Source organism: Anoplopoma fimbria, chromosome 6, assembly GCF_027596085.1.
Source record: "Anoplopoma fimbria isolate UVic2021 breed Golden Eagle Sablefish chromosome 6, Afim_UVic_2022, whole genome shotgun sequence".
In the NCBI taxonomy this organism is placed as follows: domain Eukaryota; kingdom Metazoa; phylum Chordata; class Actinopteri; order Perciformes; family Anoplopomatidae; genus Anoplopoma; species Anoplopoma fimbria.
The window spans coordinates 6,027,460-6,043,757 of NC_072454.1; the positions used below are offsets into that span (position 1 = coordinate 6,027,460).

General features: G+C 39.3%; 1 long non-coding RNA gene and 32 other non-coding genes across 33 annotated transcripts in view; all 33 read left to right on the forward strand.

The window, feature by feature from the left end:
• The first annotated feature begins 389 nt into the window (after positions 1–389).
• Positions 390–463, forward strand: trnat-agu (transfer RNA threonine (anticodon AGU)). The gene has a single exon. It is a non-coding gene; the product is annotated as a tRNA-Thr (tRNA).
• A 271-nt stretch (positions 464–734) lies between these two features.
• On the forward strand, positions 735–808 carry trnat-agu (transfer RNA threonine (anticodon AGU)). The gene has a single exon. It is a non-coding gene; the product is annotated as a tRNA-Thr (tRNA).
• A 290-nt stretch (positions 809–1,098) lies between these two features.
• trnat-agu (transfer RNA threonine (anticodon AGU)) lies at positions 1,099–1,172 on the forward strand. Its single transcript has one exon. It is a non-coding gene; the product is annotated as a tRNA-Thr (tRNA).
• A 251-nt stretch (positions 1,173–1,423) lies between these two features.
• trnat-ugu (transfer RNA threonine (anticodon UGU)) lies at positions 1,424–1,497 on the forward strand. The gene has a single exon. It is a non-coding gene; the product is annotated as a tRNA-Thr (tRNA).
• Positions 1,498–2,597: 1,100 nt separating this feature from the next.
• Positions 2,598–2,671, forward strand: trnat-cgu (transfer RNA threonine (anticodon CGU)). Its single transcript has one exon. It is a non-coding gene; the product is annotated as a tRNA-Thr (tRNA).
• Positions 2,672–2,779: 108 nt separating this feature from the next.
• trnat-agu (transfer RNA threonine (anticodon AGU)) lies at positions 2,780–2,853 on the forward strand. The gene has a single exon. It is a non-coding gene; the product is annotated as a tRNA-Thr (tRNA).
• A 251-nt stretch (positions 2,854–3,104) lies between these two features.
• Positions 3,105–3,178, forward strand: trnat-ugu (transfer RNA threonine (anticodon UGU)). The gene has a single exon. It is a non-coding gene; the product is annotated as a tRNA-Thr (tRNA).
• A 270-nt stretch (positions 3,179–3,448) lies between these two features.
• On the forward strand, positions 3,449–3,522 carry trnat-agu (transfer RNA threonine (anticodon AGU)). The gene has a single exon. It is a non-coding gene; the product is annotated as a tRNA-Thr (tRNA).
• Positions 3,523–4,116: 594 nt separating this feature from the next.
• On the forward strand, positions 4,117–4,190 carry trnat-agu (transfer RNA threonine (anticodon AGU)). The gene has a single exon. It is a non-coding gene; the product is annotated as a tRNA-Thr (tRNA).
• A 108-nt stretch (positions 4,191–4,298) lies between these two features.
• On the forward strand, positions 4,299–4,372 carry trnat-agu (transfer RNA threonine (anticodon AGU)). Its single transcript has one exon. It is a non-coding gene; the product is annotated as a tRNA-Thr (tRNA).
• A 252-nt stretch (positions 4,373–4,624) lies between these two features.
• trnat-agu (transfer RNA threonine (anticodon AGU)) lies at positions 4,625–4,698 on the forward strand. The gene has a single exon. It is a non-coding gene; the product is annotated as a tRNA-Thr (tRNA).
• A 270-nt stretch (positions 4,699–4,968) lies between these two features.
• trnat-agu (transfer RNA threonine (anticodon AGU)) lies at positions 4,969–5,042 on the forward strand. Its single transcript has one exon. It is a non-coding gene; the product is annotated as a tRNA-Thr (tRNA).
• Positions 5,043–5,819: 777 nt separating this feature from the next.
• On the forward strand, positions 5,820–5,893 carry trnat-agu (transfer RNA threonine (anticodon AGU)). The gene has a single exon. It is a non-coding gene; the product is annotated as a tRNA-Thr (tRNA).
• A 270-nt stretch (positions 5,894–6,163) lies between these two features.
• trnat-agu (transfer RNA threonine (anticodon AGU)) lies at positions 6,164–6,237 on the forward strand. The gene has a single exon. It is a non-coding gene; the product is annotated as a tRNA-Thr (tRNA).
• An 88-nt stretch (positions 6,238–6,325) lies between these two features.
• On the forward strand, positions 6,326–6,399 carry trnat-ugu (transfer RNA threonine (anticodon UGU)). The gene has a single exon. It is a non-coding gene; the product is annotated as a tRNA-Thr (tRNA).
• Positions 6,400–6,656: 257 nt separating this feature from the next.
• Positions 6,657–6,730, forward strand: trnat-agu (transfer RNA threonine (anticodon AGU)). The gene has a single exon. It is a non-coding gene; the product is annotated as a tRNA-Thr (tRNA).
• A 418-nt stretch (positions 6,731–7,148) lies between these two features.
• Positions 7,149–7,222, forward strand: trnat-ugu (transfer RNA threonine (anticodon UGU)). The gene has a single exon. It is a non-coding gene; the product is annotated as a tRNA-Thr (tRNA).
• Positions 7,223–7,653: 431 nt separating this feature from the next.
• On the forward strand, positions 7,654–7,727 carry trnat-cgu (transfer RNA threonine (anticodon CGU)). Its single transcript has one exon. It is a non-coding gene; the product is annotated as a tRNA-Thr (tRNA).
• Positions 7,728–7,835: 108 nt separating this feature from the next.
• trnat-agu (transfer RNA threonine (anticodon AGU)) lies at positions 7,836–7,909 on the forward strand. The gene has a single exon. It is a non-coding gene; the product is annotated as a tRNA-Thr (tRNA).
• Positions 7,910–8,342: 433 nt separating this feature from the next.
• On the forward strand, positions 8,343–8,416 carry trnat-agu (transfer RNA threonine (anticodon AGU)). The gene has a single exon. It is a non-coding gene; the product is annotated as a tRNA-Thr (tRNA).
• Positions 8,417–8,524: 108 nt separating this feature from the next.
• trnat-agu (transfer RNA threonine (anticodon AGU)) lies at positions 8,525–8,598 on the forward strand. The gene has a single exon. It is a non-coding gene; the product is annotated as a tRNA-Thr (tRNA).
• An 88-nt stretch (positions 8,599–8,686) lies between these two features.
• trnat-agu (transfer RNA threonine (anticodon AGU)) lies at positions 8,687–8,760 on the forward strand. The gene has a single exon. It is a non-coding gene; the product is annotated as a tRNA-Thr (tRNA).
• An 88-nt stretch (positions 8,761–8,848) lies between these two features.
• On the forward strand, positions 8,849–8,922 carry trnat-agu (transfer RNA threonine (anticodon AGU)). Its single transcript has one exon. It is a non-coding gene; the product is annotated as a tRNA-Thr (tRNA).
• An 89-nt stretch (positions 8,923–9,011) lies between these two features.
• On the forward strand, positions 9,012–9,085 carry trnat-agu (transfer RNA threonine (anticodon AGU)). The gene has a single exon. It is a non-coding gene; the product is annotated as a tRNA-Thr (tRNA).
• Positions 9,086–9,174: 89 nt separating this feature from the next.
• Positions 9,175–9,248, forward strand: trnat-ugu (transfer RNA threonine (anticodon UGU)). Its single transcript has one exon. It is a non-coding gene; the product is annotated as a tRNA-Thr (tRNA).
• Positions 9,249–10,025: 777 nt separating this feature from the next.
• trnat-agu (transfer RNA threonine (anticodon AGU)) lies at positions 10,026–10,099 on the forward strand. The gene has a single exon. It is a non-coding gene; the product is annotated as a tRNA-Thr (tRNA).
• Positions 10,100–10,350: 251 nt separating this feature from the next.
• Positions 10,351–10,424, forward strand: trnat-cgu (transfer RNA threonine (anticodon CGU)). Its single transcript has one exon. It is a non-coding gene; the product is annotated as a tRNA-Thr (tRNA).
• A 108-nt stretch (positions 10,425–10,532) lies between these two features.
• On the forward strand, positions 10,533–10,606 carry trnat-agu (transfer RNA threonine (anticodon AGU)). The gene has a single exon. It is a non-coding gene; the product is annotated as a tRNA-Thr (tRNA).
• Positions 10,607–10,857: 251 nt separating this feature from the next.
• On the forward strand, positions 10,858–10,931 carry trnat-cgu (transfer RNA threonine (anticodon CGU)). Its single transcript has one exon. It is a non-coding gene; the product is annotated as a tRNA-Thr (tRNA).
• Positions 10,932–11,181: 250 nt separating this feature from the next.
• trnat-agu (transfer RNA threonine (anticodon AGU)) lies at positions 11,182–11,255 on the forward strand. Its single transcript has one exon. It is a non-coding gene; the product is annotated as a tRNA-Thr (tRNA).
• Positions 11,256–11,344: 89 nt separating this feature from the next.
• trnas-uga (transfer RNA serine (anticodon UGA)) lies at positions 11,345–11,418 on the forward strand. The gene has a single exon. It is a non-coding gene; the product is annotated as a tRNA-Ser (tRNA).
• Positions 11,419–11,526: 108 nt separating this feature from the next.
• On the forward strand, positions 11,527–11,600 carry trnat-agu (transfer RNA threonine (anticodon AGU)). The gene has a single exon. It is a non-coding gene; the product is annotated as a tRNA-Thr (tRNA).
• A 3,280-nt stretch (positions 11,601–14,880) lies between these two features.
• Positions 14,881–16,298, forward strand: part of LOC129092799 (uncharacterized) — a 28,264-nt gene continuing 26,846 nt past the window's right edge. Inside the window, exon 1 of the long non-coding RNA XR_008531265.1 lies at positions 14,881–15,088. This is a non-coding gene — a long non-coding RNA (uncharacterized LOC129092799). The remainder of the gene's footprint in view (positions 15,089–16,298) is intronic.

Below are 16,298 nucleotides of genomic sequence, written 5' to 3' on the forward strand. Positions count from 1 at the left end.
TGGAGATGCACAATGGTTTGAATTCAATTAAAAAGGAGTTCACACAGGTGCTATGGCTTAGTTGGTCAAAGTGCCTGTCTAGTAAACAGGAGATCCTGCGTTCAAATCCCAGCAGTGCCTGTGACAGGAGAGTGTAGTTGCTGAATGTTTTGTTTTATAACGGTGGATATGGACGATGGTTTAGGTTTTAGTGTAAGGCATTCACAGAGGCGCTGTATCTTAGTTGGTCAAATTGCCTGTTTTGTAAAGAGGAGATCCTGGTTCAAAACCCATCAGTGCCTCTGAAAGTAAAGTTATATGGAAACTTAAAGTGTAAAAAGAAAACTAACTTTAGTTCTGGTGGAAATGGACTAACAAAGGTATCACATTTGTGAAAGCCACATCAAGGAGGCGCTGTGGCTTAGTTGGTTAAAGTGCCTGTCTAGTAAACAGGAGATCCTGGGTTCAAATCCCAGCAGTGCCTCTGACAGTAAAGTGATATTTTAACTATAAAAATATTTTGAATTTAGTTGTGGAATGGACAATGGTTTGATTTTAAAGTGAAAAGGCAGTTCACACAGGCGCTGTGGCTTAGTTGGTCAAAGTGCCTGTTAGTAAACAGGAGATCCTGGTTCAAATCCCAGCAGTGCCTCTGAAAGTAAAGTTATAAAACTTAAAGTGTAAAAAAAAACTTTACTAGTTCTGGTGGAAATGGACTAACAAAGGTATCACATTTGTGATAACCACATCAAGGAGGCGCTGTGGCTTAGTTGGTCAAAGTGCCTGTCTAGTAAACAGGAGATCCTGGGTTCAAATCCCAGCAGTGCCTCTGACAGTTGCTGAATATTTTGAATCATAGTTGTGGAGATATTTTGATTTTTTCTTTTGGTCGAGTGGAAATGGACTAAAACTGGTTTACAATTTGAGATTTTGAAGGAGGCGCTGTGGCTTAGTTGGTCAAAGTGCCTCTCTAGTAAACAGGAGATCCTGGTTCAAAACCCACCAGTGCCTCAGAAAGTAAAGTTATATGGAAACTTAAAGTGTAAAAAGAAAACTAACTTTAGTTCTGGTGGAAATGGACTAACAAAGGTATCACATTTGTGATAACCACATCAAGGAGGCGCTGTGGCTTAGTTGGTCAAAGTGCCTGTCTAGTAAACAGGAGATCCTGGGTTCAAATCCCAGCAGTGCCTCTCATGTGGGAGTGTTGACTTTGAATATTTTAAATCTTTGTTGTGGAGATGCAGAAAGGTTTGACTTCCATTAAAAAGGAGTCCACACAGATGCTGTGGCTTAGTTGGTCAAAGTGCCTGTCTAGTAAACTGGAGATCCTGGGTTCAAATCCCAGCAGTTCCTCTGACAGGAGAGTGTAGTTGCTGAATATTTTGATTTATATTGGTGGATGTGGATGATGGTTTAGATTTTAGTGTAAGGCATTCACAGAGGCGCTGTGGCTTAGTTGGTCAAAGTGCCTGTTTTGTAAACAGGAGATCCTGGGTTCAAATCCCAGCAGTGCCTCTGAAAGTAAAGTTATATGGAAACTTAAAGTGTAAAAGAAAACTAACTTTAGTTCTGGTGGAAATGGACTAACAAAGGTATCACATTTGTGATAACCACATCAAGGAGGCGCTGTGGCTTAGTTGGTCAAAGTGCCTGTCTAGTAAACAGGAGATCCTTGGTTCAAATCCCAGCAGTGCCTCTTACGTGGGAGTGTTGACTTTGAATATTTTAAATCATAGTTGTGGAGATGCACAATGGTTTGAATTCAATTAAAAAGGAGTTCACACAGGTGCTATGGCTTAGTTGGTCAAAGTGCCTGTCTAGTAAACAGGAGATCCTGGTTCAAATCCCAGCAGTGCCTGTGACAGGAGAGTGTAGTTGCTGAATGTTTTGTTTTATAATGGTGGATATGGACGATGGTTTAGGTTTTAGTGTAAGGCATTCACACAGGCGCTGTATCTTAGTTTGTCAAAGTGCCTGTTTTGTAAAGAGGAGATCCTGGTTCAAAACCCATCAGTGCCTCTGAAAGTAAAGTTATATGGAAACTTAAAGTGTAAAAAGAAAACTAACTTTAGTTCTGGTGGAAATGGACTAACAAAGGTATCACATTTGTGATAACCACATCAAGGAGGCGCTGTTGCTTAGTTGGTCAAAGTGCCTGTCTAGTAAACAGGAGATCCTTGGTTCAAATCCCAGCAGTGCCTCTGACGTGGGAGTGTTGACTTTGAATATTTTGAATCATAGTTGTGGAGATGCACAAAGGTTTGAATTTAAGGAAAAAGGAGTCCACACAGATGCTGTGGCTTAGTTGGTCAAAGTGCCTGTCTAGTAAACTGGAGATCCTGGGTTCAAATCCCAGCAGTTCCTCCGACAGGAGAGTGTAGTTGCTGAATATTTTGATTTATATTGGTGGATGTGGATGATGGTTTAGATTTTAGTGTATGGCATTCACAGAGGCGCTGTGGCTTGGTTGGTCAAAGTGCCTGTCTAGTAATCAGGAGATCCTGGGTTCAAATCCCAGCAGTGCCTCTTACGTGGGAGTGTTGACTTTGAATATTTTAAATCATAGTTGTGGAGATGCACAATGGTTTGAATTCAATTAAAAAGGAGTTCACACAGGCGCTGTATCTTAGTTGGTCAAAGTGCCTGTTTCGTAAACAGGAGATCCTGGGTTCAAATCCCAGCAGTGCCTCAGAAAGTAAAGTTATATGGAAACTTAAAGTGTAAAAAGAAAACTTACTTTAGCTCTGGTGGAAATGGACTAACAAAGGTATCACATTTGTGATAACCACATCAAGGAGGCGCTGTGGCTTAGTTGGTTAAAGTGCCTGTCTAGTAAACAGGAGATCCTGGGTTCAAATCCCAGCAGTGCCTCTGACGTGGGAGTGTTGACATTGAATATTTTGAATCATAGATGTGGAGATGCACAAAGGTTTGAATTTAAGGAAAAAGGAGTCCACACAGATGCTTAGGCTTAGTTGGTCAAGTGCCTGTCTAGTAAACTGGAGATCCTGGGTTCAAATCCCAGCAGTGCCTCTGACAGGAGAGTGTAGTTGCTGAATATTTTTGATTTATATTGGTGGATGTGGATGATGGTTTAGATTTTAGTGTAAGGCATTCACAGAGGCGCTGTGGCTTAGTTGGTCAAAGCGCCTGTCTTGTAAACAGGAGATCCTGGGTTCAAATCCCAGCAGTGCCTATTACGTGTGAGTGTTGACTTTGAATATTTTAAATCATAGTTGTGGAGATGCACAATGGTTTGAATTCAATTAAAAAGGAGTTCACACAGGCGCTGTATCTTAGTTGGTCAAAGTGCCTGTTTTGTAAAGAGGAGATCCTTGTTCAAAACCCATCAGTGCCTCTGAAAGTAAAGTTATATGGAAACTTAAAGTGTAAAGAGAAAACTAACTTTAGTTCTTGTGGAAATGGACTAACAAAGGTATCACATTTGTGATAACCACTTCAAGGAGGCGCTGTGGCTTAGTTGGTCAAAGTGCCTGTCTAGTAAACAGGAGATCCTGGGTTCAAATCCCAGCAGTGCCTCTGACGTGGGAGTGTTGACATTGAATATTTTGAATCATAGATGTGGAGATGCACAATGGTTTGAATTCAATTAAAAAGGAGTTCACACAGGTGCTATGGCTTAGTTGGTCAAAGTGCCTGTCTAGTAAACAGGAGATCCTGCGTTCAAATCCCAGCAGTGCCTGTGACAGGAGAGTGTAGTTGCTGAATGTTTTGTTTTATAACGGTGGATATGGACGATGGTTTAGGTTTTAGTGTAAGGCATTCACAGAGGCGCTGTATCTTAGTTGGTCAAATTGCCTGTTTTTTAAAGAGGAGATCCTGGTTCAAAACCCATCAGTGCCTCTGAAAGTAAAGTTATATGGAAACTTAAAGTGTAAAAAGAAAACTAACTTTAGTTCTGGTGGAAATGGACTAACAAAGGAATCACATTTGTGATAAACACATCAAGGGGGCGCTGTGGCTTAGTTGGTCAAAGTGCCTGTCTAGTAAACTGAGATCCTGGGTTCAAATCCCAGCAGTTCCTCCGACAGGAGAATGTAGTTGCTGAATATTTTTGATTTATATTGGTGGATGTGGATGATGGTTTAGGTTTTAGTGTAAGGCATTCACAGAGGCGCTGTGGCTTAGTTGGTCAAAGTGCCTGTTTAGTAAACAGGAGATCCTGGGTTCAAATCCCAGCAGTGCCTCAGAAAGTAAAGTTATATGGAAACTTAAAGTGTAAAACGAAAACTTACTTTAGCTCTGGTGGAAATGGACTAACAAAGGTATCACATTTGTGATAACCACATCAAGGAGGCGCTGTGGCTTAGTTGGTTAAAGTGCCTGTCTAGTAAACAGGAGATCCTGGGTTCAAATCCCAGCAGTGCCTCTGACGTGGGAGTGTTGACATTGAATATTTTGAATCATAGATGTGGAGATGCACAAAGGTTTGAATTTAAGGAAAAAGGAGTCCACACAGATGCTATGGCTTAGTTGGTCAAAGTGCCTGTCTAGTAAACTGGAGATCCTGGGTTCAAATCCCAGCAGTTCCTCTGACAGGAGAGTGTAGTTGCTGAATATGTTTGATTTATATTGGTGGATGTGGATGATGGTTTAGATTTTAGTGTAAGGCATTCACAGAGGCGCTGTGGCTTAGTTGGTTAAAGCGCCTGTCTAGTAAACAGGAGATCCTGGGTTCAAATCCCAGCAGTGCCTATTACGTGTGAGTGTTGACTTTGAATATTTTAAATCATAGTTGTGGAGATGCACAATGGTTTGAATTCAATTAAAAAGGAGTTCACACAGGCGCTGTATCTTAGTTGGTCAAAGTGCCTGTTTTGTAAAGAGGAGATCCTGGTTCAAAACCCATCAGTGCCTCTGAAAGTAAAGTTATATGGAAACTTAAAGTGTAAAGAGAAAACTAACTTTAGTTCTGGTGGAAATGGACTAACAAAGGTATCACATTTGTGATAACCACATCAGGGAGGCGCTGTGGCTTAGTTGGTTAAAGTGCCTGTCTAGTAAACAGGAGGTCCTGGGTTCAAATCCCAGCAGTGCCTCTGACGTGGGAGTGTTGACATTGAATATTTTGAATCATAGATGTGGAGATGCACAATGGTTTGAATTCAATTAAAAAGGAGTTCACACAGGTGCTATGGCTTAGTTGGTCAAAGTGCCTGTCTAGTAAACAGGAGATCCTGCGTTCAAATCCCAGCAGTGCCTGTGACAGGAGAGTGTAGTTGCTGAATGTTTTGTTTTATAACGGTGGATATGGACGATGGTTTAGGTTTTAGTGTAAGGCATTCACAGAGGCGCTGTATCTTAGTTGGTCAAATTGCCTGTTTTTTAAAGAGGAGATCCTGGTTCAAAACCCATCAGTGCCTCTGAAAGTAAAGTTATATGGAAACTTAAAGTGTAAAAAGAAAACTAACTTTAGTTCTGGTGGAAATGGACTAACAAAGGAATCACATTTGTGATAAACACATCAAGGGGCGCTGTGGCTTAGTTGGTCAAAGTGCCTGTCTAGTAAACTGGAGATCCTGGGTTCAAATCCCAGCAGTTCCTCCGACAGGAGAGTGTAGTTGCTGAATATTTTGATTTATATTGGTGGATGTGGATGATGGTTTAGATTTTAGTGTAAGGCATTCACAGAGGCGCTGTGGCTTAGTTGGTCAAAGTGCCTGTTTCTAGTAAACTGGAGATCCTGGGTTCAAATCCCAGCAGTGCCTCAGAAAGTAAAGTTATATGGAAACTTAAAGTGTAAAAAGAAAACTTACTTTAGCTCTGGTGGAAATGGACTAACAAAGGTATCACATTTGTGATAACCACATCAAGGAGGCGCTGTGGCTTAGTTGGTCAAAGTGCCTGTCTAGTAAACAGGAGATCCTGGGTTCAAATCCCAGCAGTGCCTCTGACGTGGGAGTGTTGACTTTGAATATTTTAAATCATAGTTGTGGAGATGCACAATGGTTTGAATTCAATTAAAAAGGAGTTCACACAGGCGCTGTATCTTAGTTGGTCAAAGTGCCTGTTTTGTAAACAGGAGATCCTGGTTCAAAACCCATCAGTGCCTCAGAAAGTAAAGTTATATGGAAACTTAAAGTGTAAAAAGAAAACTAACTTTAGTTCTGGTGGAAATGGACTAACAAAGGTATCACATTTGTGATAACCACATCAAGGAGGCGCTGTGGCTTAGTTGGTCAAAGTGCCTGTCTAGTAAACTGGAGATCCTGGGTTCAAATCCCAGCAGTGCCTCTGACAGGAGAGTGTAGTTGCTAAATATTTTGATTTATATTGGTGGATGTGGATGATGGTTTAGATTTTAGTGGAAGGCATTCACAGAGGCGCTGTGGCTTAGTTGGTCAAAGTGCCTGTCTTGTAAACAGGAGATCCTGGGTTCAAATCCCAGCAGTGCCTAGAAAGTAAAGGAGTGTTGACTTTGAATATTTTAAATCATAGTTGTGGAGAACAATGGTTTGAATTCAATTAAAAAGGAGTTCACACAGGTGCTGTGGCTTAGTTGGTCAAAGTGCCTGTTTGTAAACAGGAGATCCTGGTTCAAATCCCATCAGTGCCTCTGAAAGGAAAGTGTAGTATGGAAACTTAAAGTGTAAAAGAAAAATTAACTTTAGTTCTGGTGGAAATGGACTAATCAAAGTGTAACCACATCAAGAGGCGCTGTGGCTTAGTTGGTCAAAGTGCCTGTCTAGTAAACAGGAGATCCTGGGTTCAAATCCCAGCAGTGCCTCTGACGTGGGAGTGTTGACTTTGAATATTTTGAATCATAGTTGTGGAGTGCACAATGGTTTGAATTCAATTAAAAGGAGTTCACACAGGCGCTGTGGCTTAGTTGGTCAAAGTGCCTGTCTAGTAAACAGGAGATCCTGGTTCAAATCCCAGCAGTGCCTGAAAGTAAAGTTATATGGAAACTTAAAGTCTAACTTTAGTTCTGAATATTTTGATTTATATTGGTGGATGTGGATGATGGTTTAGATTTTGTGATAACCATTCACAGAGGCGCTGTGGCTTAGTTGGTCAAAAGTAAACAGGACCTGGGTTCAAATCCCAGCAGTGCCTCTGACGTGGGAGTGTTGACATTGAATATTTTGAATCATAGATGTGGAGATGCACAATGGTTTGAATTCAATTAAAAAGGAGTTCACACAGGTGCTATGGCTTAGTTGGTCAAAGTGCCTGTCTTGTAAACAGGAGGTCCTGGGTTCAAATCCCAGCAGTGCCTGTGACAGGAGAGTGTAGTTGCTGAATGTTTTGTTTTATAACGGTGGATATGGACGATGGTTTAGGTTTTAGTGTAAGGCATTCACAGAGGCGCTGTATCTTAGTTGGTCAAATTGCCTGTTTTTTAAAGAGGAGATCCTGGTTCAAAACCCATCAGTGCCTCTGAAAGTAAAGTTATATGGAAACTTAAAGTGTAAAAAGAAAACTAACTTTAGTTCTGGTGGAAATGGACTAACAAAGGAATCACATTTGTGATAAACACATCAAGGGGGCGCTGTGGCTTAGTTGGTCAAAGTGCCTGTCTAGTAAACTGGAGATCCTGGGTTCAAATCCCAGCAGTTCCTCCGACAGGAGAGTGTAGTTGCTGAATATTTTGATTTATATTGGTGGATGTGGATGATGGTTTAGATTTTAGTGTAAGGCATTCACAGAGGCGCTGTGGCTTAGTTGGTCAAAGTGCCTGTTTCGTAAACAGGAGATCCTGGGTTCAAATCCCAGCAGTGCCTCAGAAAGTAAAGTTATATGGAAACTTAAAGTGTAAAAAGAAAACTTACTTTAGCTCTGGTGGAAATGGACTAACAAAGGTATCACATTTGTGATAACCAAATCAAGGAGGCGCTGTGGCTTAGTTGGTTAAAGCGCCTGTCTAGTAAACAGGAGATCCAGGGTTCAAATCCCAGCAGTGCCTCTGACGTGGGAGTGTTGACATTGAATATTTTAAATCATAGTTGTGGAGATGCACAATGGTTTGAATTCAATTAAAAAGGAGTTCACACAGGCGCTGTATCTTAGTTGGTCAAAGTGCCTGTTTTGTAAAGAGGAGATCCTGGTTCAAAACCCACCAGTGCCTCTGAAAGCAAAGTTATATGGAAACTTAAAGTGTAAAGAGAAAACTAACTTTAGTTCTGGTGGAAATGGACTAACAAAGGTATCACATTTGTGATAACCACATCAAGGAGGCGCTGTTGCTTAGTTGGTCAAAGTGCCTGTCTAGTAAACAGGAGATCCTTGGTTCAAATCCCAGCAGTGCCTCTGACGTGGGAGTGTTGACTTTGAATATTTTAAATCTTTGTTGTGGAGATGCAGAAAGGTTTGACTTCCATTAAAAAGGAGTTCACACAGGTGCTGTGGCTTAGTTGGTCAAAGTGCCTGTCTAGTAAACAGGAGAACCTGGGTTCAAATCCCAGCAGTGCCTCTGACAGTAAAGCGAAATGTGAACTTAAACTATAATAACAAAAATTACTTTAGTTCTGGTTGAAATGGACTAGCAACGGTTTCACATTTGTGATAACCACATCGAAGAGGTGCTGTGGCTTAGTTGGTTAAAGCGCCTGTCTAGTAAACAGGAGGTCCTGGGTTCAAATCCCAGCAGTGCCTCTGACAGGAGAGTGTAGTTGCTGAATATTTTGATTTATATTGGTGGATGTGGACGATGGTTTGGATTTTAGTGTAAGGCATTCACAGAGGCGCTGTGGCTTAGTTGGTTAAAGCGCCTGTCTAGTAAACAGGAGGTCCTGGGTTCAAATCCCAGCAGTGCCTCTGACAGGAGAGTGTAGTTGCTGAATATTTTGATTTATATTGGTGGATGTGGACGATGGTTTGGATTTTAGTGTAAGGCATTCACAGAGGCGCTGTGGCTTAGTTGGTTAAAGCGCCTGTCTAGTAAACAGGAGATCCTGAGTTCAAATCCCAGCAGTGCCTCTTATGTGGGAGTGTTGACTTTGAATATTTTAAATCATAGTTGTGGAGATGCACAATGGTTTGACTTCCATTAAAAAGGAGTTCACACAGGTGCTGTGGCTTAGTTGGTCAAAGTGCCTGTCTAGTAAACAGGAGATCCTGGGTTCAAATCCCAGCAGTGCCTCCGACGTGGGAGTGTAGTTGCTGAATATTTTTAATTTATATTGGTGGATGTGGACGATGGTTTGGATTTTAGTGTAAGGCATTCACAGAGGCGCTGTGGCTTAGCTGGTCATAGCGCCTGTCTTGTAAACAGGAGATCCTGGGTTCAAATCCCAGCAGTGCCTCTTACATGGGAGTGTTGACTTTGAATATTTTAAATCATAGTTGTGGAGATGCACAATGGTTTGAATTCAATTAAAAAGGAGTTCACACAGGCAATGTATCTTAGTTGGTCAAAGTGCCTGTTTTGTAAAGAGGAGATCCTGGTTCAAAACCCATCAGTGCCTCTGAAAGTAAAGTTATATGGAAACTTAAAGTGTAAAAAGAAAACTAACTTTAGTTCTGGTGGAAATGGACAAACAAAGGTATCACATTTGTGATAACCACATCAAGGGGGCGCTGTGGCTTAGTTGGTCGAAGTGCCTGTCTAGTAAACAGGAGCTCCTCGGTTCAAATCCCAGCAGTGCCTCTGACGTGGGAGTGTTGACTTTGAACATTTTGAATCATAGTTGTGGAGATGCACAAAGGTTTGAATTTAAGGAAAAAGGAGTCCACACAGATGCTGTGGCTTAGTTGGTCAAAGTGCCTGTCTAGTAAACTGGAGATCCTTGGTTCAAATCCCAGCAGTTCCTCTGACAGGAGAGTGTAGTTGCTGAATATTTTGATTTATATTGGTGGATGTGGATGATGGTTTAGATTTTAGTGTAAGGCATTCACAGAGGCGCTGTGGCTTAGTTGGTCAAAGTGCCTGTCTAGTAAAGAGGAGATCCTGGGTTCAAATACCAGCAGTGCCTCTGACAGTAAAGCGATATGTGAACTTAAACTATAAAAAGAAAACTTACTTTAGTTCTGGTTGAAATGGACTAGCAAAGGTATCACATTTGTGATAACCACATCAAGGAGGCGCTGTGGCTTAGTTGGTTAAAGCGCCTGTCTAGTAAACAGGAGATCCTGGGTTCAAATCCCAGCAGTGCCTCTGACGTGGGAGTGTTGACATTGAATATTTTGAATCATAGATGTGGAGATGCACAAAGGTTTGAATTTATGGAAAAAGGAGTCCACACAGATGCTGTGGCTTAGTTGGTCAAAGTGCCTGTCTAGTAAACTGGAGATCCTGGGTTCAAATCCCAGCAGTTCCTCCGACAGGAGAGTGTAGTTGCTGAATATTTTGATTTATATTGGTGGATGTGGATGATGGTTTAGATTTTAGTGTAAGGCATTCACAGAGGCGCTGTGGCTTAGTTGGTCAAATTGCCTGTTTCGTAAACAGGAGATCCTGGATTCAAATCCCAGCAGTGCCTCAGAAAGTAAAGTTATATGGAAACTTAAAGTGTAAAAAGAAAACTTACTTTAGCTCTGGTGGAAATGGACTAACAAAGGTATCACATTTGTGATAACCACATCAAGGAGGCGCTGTGGCTTAGTTGGTTAAAGCGCCTGTCTAGTAAACAGGAGATCCTGGGTTCAAATCCCAGCAGTGCCTCTGACGTGGGAGTGTTGACATTGAATATTTTGAATCATAGATGTGGAGATGCACAAAGGTTTGAATTTAAGGAAAAAGGAGTCCACACAGATGCTGTGGCTTAGTTGGTCAAAGTGCCTGTCTAGTAAACTGGAGATCCTGGGTTCAAATCCCAGCAGTTCCTCCGACAGGAGAGTGTAGTTGCTGAATATTTTGATTTATATTGGTGCATGTGGATGATGGTTTGGATTTTAGTGTAAGGCATTCACAGAGGTGCTGTGGCTTAGTTGGTCAAAGTGCCTGTTTCGTAAACAGGAGATCCTGGGTTCAAATCCCAGCAGTGCCTCTGACAGTAAAGCGATATGTGAACTTAAACTAGCAAAGGTATAACATTTGTGATAACCACATCAAGGAGGTGCTGTGGCTTAGTTGGTTAAAGTGCCTGTCTAGTAAACAGGAGATCATGGGTTCAAATCCCAGCAGTGCCTCGGAAAGTAAAGTTACATGGAAACTTAAAGTGTAAAAAGAAAAATTACTTTAGCTCTGGTGGAAATGGACTAACAAAGGTATCACATTTGTGATAACCATATCAAGGAGGCGCTGTGGCTTAGTTGGTTAAAGCGCCTGTCTAGTAAACAGGAGATCCTGGTTTCAAATCCCAGCAGTGCCTCTGACGTGGGAGTGTTGACATGGAATATTTTGAATCATAGTTGTGGAGATGCACAATGGTTTGAATTCAATTAAAAAGGAGTTCACACAGGTGCTATGGCTTAGTTGGTCAAAGTGCCTGTCTTGAAAACAGGAGATCCTGGGTTCAAATCCCAGCAGTGCCCCAGAAGATAAAGTAATATGGGAACTTAAACTGTTAAAAGGAAACTTACTTTAGTTCTGGTGGAAATGGACTAACAAAGGTAACACATTTGTGATATAGACATCAAGGAGGCGCTGTGGCTTAGTTGGTCAAAGTGCCTGTCTAGTAAACAGGAGATCCTGGGTTCAAATCCCAGCAGTGCCTCTGACAGTAAAGTGATATTTTAACTATAAAAATAAACTTTTCTTTCGTTTCAGTGGAAATGGACTAAAACTGGTTTACAATTTGAGATTAACACTTGAAGGAGGCGCTGTGGCTTAGTTGGTCAAAGTGCCTGTCTTGAATATGTGATGAATAGATGATGACTCCATAATATTTAGATAAAATTACATTGTCATTAAATACAAGTCTTAGTAGTAGTAGCAGTAAAAGTAGAAGTAGTAGTAACAAAGGGAATTATAGTAGCAGTAGTTATAAAGTAATTAAGTAAGTGAACATGATGTTCCCATAATCAACACCAGAGGTCACCTGGGTCGCTCTTAAATCTGACTTCAAAATAAAAGCCCCAAAGGTCTCTGCATGACTGAACAGAGCAGCAGTGATTGGAAGCACAGTGGAGGAAAAACGAAAGAGCTCTCACTCTGCCACTGTAACGGGACACCAAAAATAATGAGTAACATATTTATTAATATTTTATTATTTTAAGAAGAGTTAAAGTTCAACTGGAATACTTGGTTTCATAATTTCAAAGGTGGTTTGTAGTGTTAAAGCGTTCAGATGGTAAAAAAAAAAACCCAAAATAAAATAACCAACAATAATAAGAGTTAGAAATGATATTATAAAACAAACAACATGATCTATTCTTTTTTGCGTATTTGTTTTGGCTTGGAGGTGTATAATTGATCCATCATGATCCATTTAGGGCTACTAGGTTTTTCCAGAGCTTGAGAACAACATCTTAGTGTCTTCATCTGTGGATAGAGTCTATCTCAGAGTTGACAACTAAGCAAAGGCTCAGATTTATTTGTCAACCCCACCCCCTTCAGAATTTTCAACGAAAACTGAAAATAAAGCTTCATCTGTGGGGGAATTTTTAAACTGTCTACCTATTTATTTTCATCATGAAGGGGTGGAAGGCTGTGTTAAAAAGAAGTGTCTCAATTTGAACTAATTGAAAAAATAATCTGGTCAGTAAATGTTGCATACTTTGTTTACCTAGATTTATAAATCTTGAGCCAAAAATACTGGGATCAGCCCATGAAAACCTGTATTTTTTTTTCTATTGTAATTTTTTTTATATTATATACATACAGTACCAGTCAAAAGTGTGGACACACCTTCTCATTCAATGGATTTTTCTATGAAGGAACACATATTTATGTGGTTTTTTTTTATTTTTTTTCTACATTGTAGATTAATATTGAAGACATCCAAACTATGAAGGAACACATATGGAATTATGTGGTAAACAAACAAATGCTCAACAAACCAGAATATGTTTTATATTTTCCATTCTTCAAAGTAGCTGAATGAGAAGGTGTGTCCAAACTTTTTACTGGTACTGTATATTTTTTTAAAGATCCTAGAAAAAAATAAGCTACTGAAAACATGACTTCATTGTCCTCAACGCTAAAATATAAGAAATCCACCTCATGTGTGCACAATTTGATAATTCAGAAAGTCCATGTTTAAGATATCTGAAGGGTGGAATTATGTGGTAAACAAACAAATGCTCAACAAACCAGAATATGTTTTATATTTTAGATTCTTCAAAGTAGTTGAATGAGAAGGTGTGTCCAAACTTTTGACTGGTACTGTATTTTTTTTTTAAAGATCCTAGAAAAAAAATAAGCTACTGAAAACATGACTTCATTGTCCAAATCCACCTCATGTGTGCACAATTTGATAATTCAGAAAGTCCATGTTTAAGATATCTGAATGGTGGAATTATGTGGTAAACAAACAAATGCTCAACAAACCAGAATATGTTTTATATTTTACATTCTTCAAAGTAGTTGAATGAGAAGGTGTGTCCAAACTTAATATAAAAATATAAGAAATCCACCACAATTTGATAATTCAGAAAGTCCATGTTTAAGAAATCTGAATGGTGACCAGTGCATGGAATTATGTGGTAAACAAACAAATGCTCAACAAACCAGAATATGTTTTATATTTTACATTCTTCAAAGTAGTTGAATGAGAAGGTGTGTCCAAACTTTTTACTGGTACTGTATATTTTTTTAAAGATCCTAGAAAAAAATAAGCTACTGAAAACATGACTTCATTGTCCTCAACACTAAAATATAAGAAATCCACCTCATGTGTGCACAACTTGATAATTCAGCTTCTTCCCCTCAGCTGTCACCTTACTAAACTCTGCACCACACCAGACACCTTCCTCCAGTGACTATACATACTTACACCTTACTGTTTATACTAGATATATACTGTATATATCTTGCATCTCATATCCACTGTTCATACTGTTTATACTGTTAATACTCTCATACTGTTATTTTTCTTTTTTTTATTATTATTATTTATCTGTTATTTATACTGTTATTTATCCAGCACATTGCACTGCACCTTTACTGCTTCTTTTGCACTTCTGGTTAGATGCTAAAACTGCATTTCGTTGTACTAGTACTTGTACTCATCTACTAATCTAAAAAAATCAGAAAGTCCATGTTTAAACTCCACACTCATTTTTAAGATACCTGAAGGGTGGCCAGTGCATGGAATTATGTGGTAAACAAACAAATGCTCAACAAACCAGAATATGTTTTATATTTTACATTCTTCAAAGTAGCTGAATGAGAAGGTGTGTCCAAACTTTTGACTGGTACTGTATGTTTTTTTAAAGATCCTAGAAATGATTGTCCTCAACGCTAAAATATAAGAAATCCACCTCATGTGTGCACAATTTGATAATTCAGAAAGTCCATGTTTAAGATATCTGAAGGGTGGAATTATGTGGTAAACAAACAAATGCTCAACAAACCAGAATATGTTTTATATTTTACATTCTTCAAAGTAGCTGAATGAGAAGGTGTGTCCAAACTTTTTACTGGTACTGTATATTTTTTTAAAGATCCTAGAAAAAAATAAGCTTCTGAAAACATGACTTCATTGTCCAAATCCACCTCATGTGTGCACAATTTGATAATTCAGAAAGTCCATGTTTAAGATATCTGAAGGGTGGAATTATGTGGTAAACAAACAAATGCTCAACAAACCAGAATATGTTTTATATTTTACATTCTTCAAAGTAGTTGAATGAGAAGGTGTGTCCAAACTTAATATAAAAATATAAGAAATCCACCTCATATGTGCACAATTTGATAATTCAGAAAGTCCATGTTTAAGAAATCTGAATGGTGACCAGCGCATGCGCAGTCACTCAACACCCACTCTTGCCCAACCGGAAGTGTGGCTATTTGTTTTGAGCCACAGAGTGATCCATCTTTCCGGTTGGAGGCGATCTTTGTTCGGCTGGTATTTGCGCTCCTCCATCATCAAGCAGCCCGGACCACAGGCCGCCCGGAGCGGGGAGCAGAGGACCGTACGCCACCGGGGATATCTGTGGGAAAAACGCAGTGAAATTGCAATTTATGATGGTGGAAACTCAGAGGAGAACTGCTACTACAACATAGCGTCGAGATGATTCCCATACACAGAGAAGGAGAAAGGTGAGGAACAATCCAAAAAGTTAATTCCCAGTCTGCGGGTCGGCGCACTACTTTGTGTCGCGGACTAATCCCTGGAGCGCACGCAGTCTCAGGTTGCAGCGCTTTAATACTTACACTCTGCGGCTATTTCTAACAAAATGCACATGTGGGTATGTTGTGTTTATGAGCATGCATTAAGTCTGCAGAAAAATAATTATTTAATGAATAAGGAGTTAGATGATCAGATTTTTTTTTATTTTTTTTATGCTCCAGGAAGTAGACTGATCCTTCTGGCTGCTGTCGTGGAAAAGAAAAAAGTTTGTTTAACTTCTCATAGTTGTGTTTTTTTTTTTTTTTTTTTAATGACTCATAATTAATGTGGTTAAATAATGTTGGGACTACTTTGTGACGTTTCTCCGCGGAAGGATATTTAGTGACTTGTTAGGCGCATTCCTCGTTTAGTCCCTTTGCTGCATAGTTTGCATAGCTCGCCTGTAATTATAGTAAAGCCTGAACGTGTGCTACCAGGTTCAGTCAAAACATTGTAATTATTTTATTATTGCATGATCAAAAGTCACATTTTCTTCATGCAACATGTGTGGTTTAAGTTTTAGTTAAGTTTAAGTTTAACTACTTTTCTGCATAGTTAATGTGGTTAAAGAGAAGTGACTGTTTTGATTAGTATTGTGCTTATAACTCATTGTTTCTTATTGTATTCCTTTATTGATCCCCATGGGGGAAATTCAAGTGTTGCAGCAGCTCAACTACACAGACACAGACAATAAATACACATACTATACAACTACACAGACAATAAATACACATACAATAAATACTATACAACACAGACAATAAATACACATACTATACAACTACACAGACAATAAATACACATACTATACAACTACACAGACAATAAATACACATACTATACAACTACACAGACACAGACAATAAATACACATACTATACAACGACACAGACAATAAATACACATACTATACAACTACACAGACAATAAATACACATACTATACAACTACACAGACAATAAATACACATACTATACAACTACACAGACAATAAATACACATACTATACAACTACACAGACAATAAATACACATACTATACAACTACACAGACAATAAATACACATACTATACAACTACACAGACAATAAATACACATACTATACAACTACACAGACAATAAATACACATACTATACAAC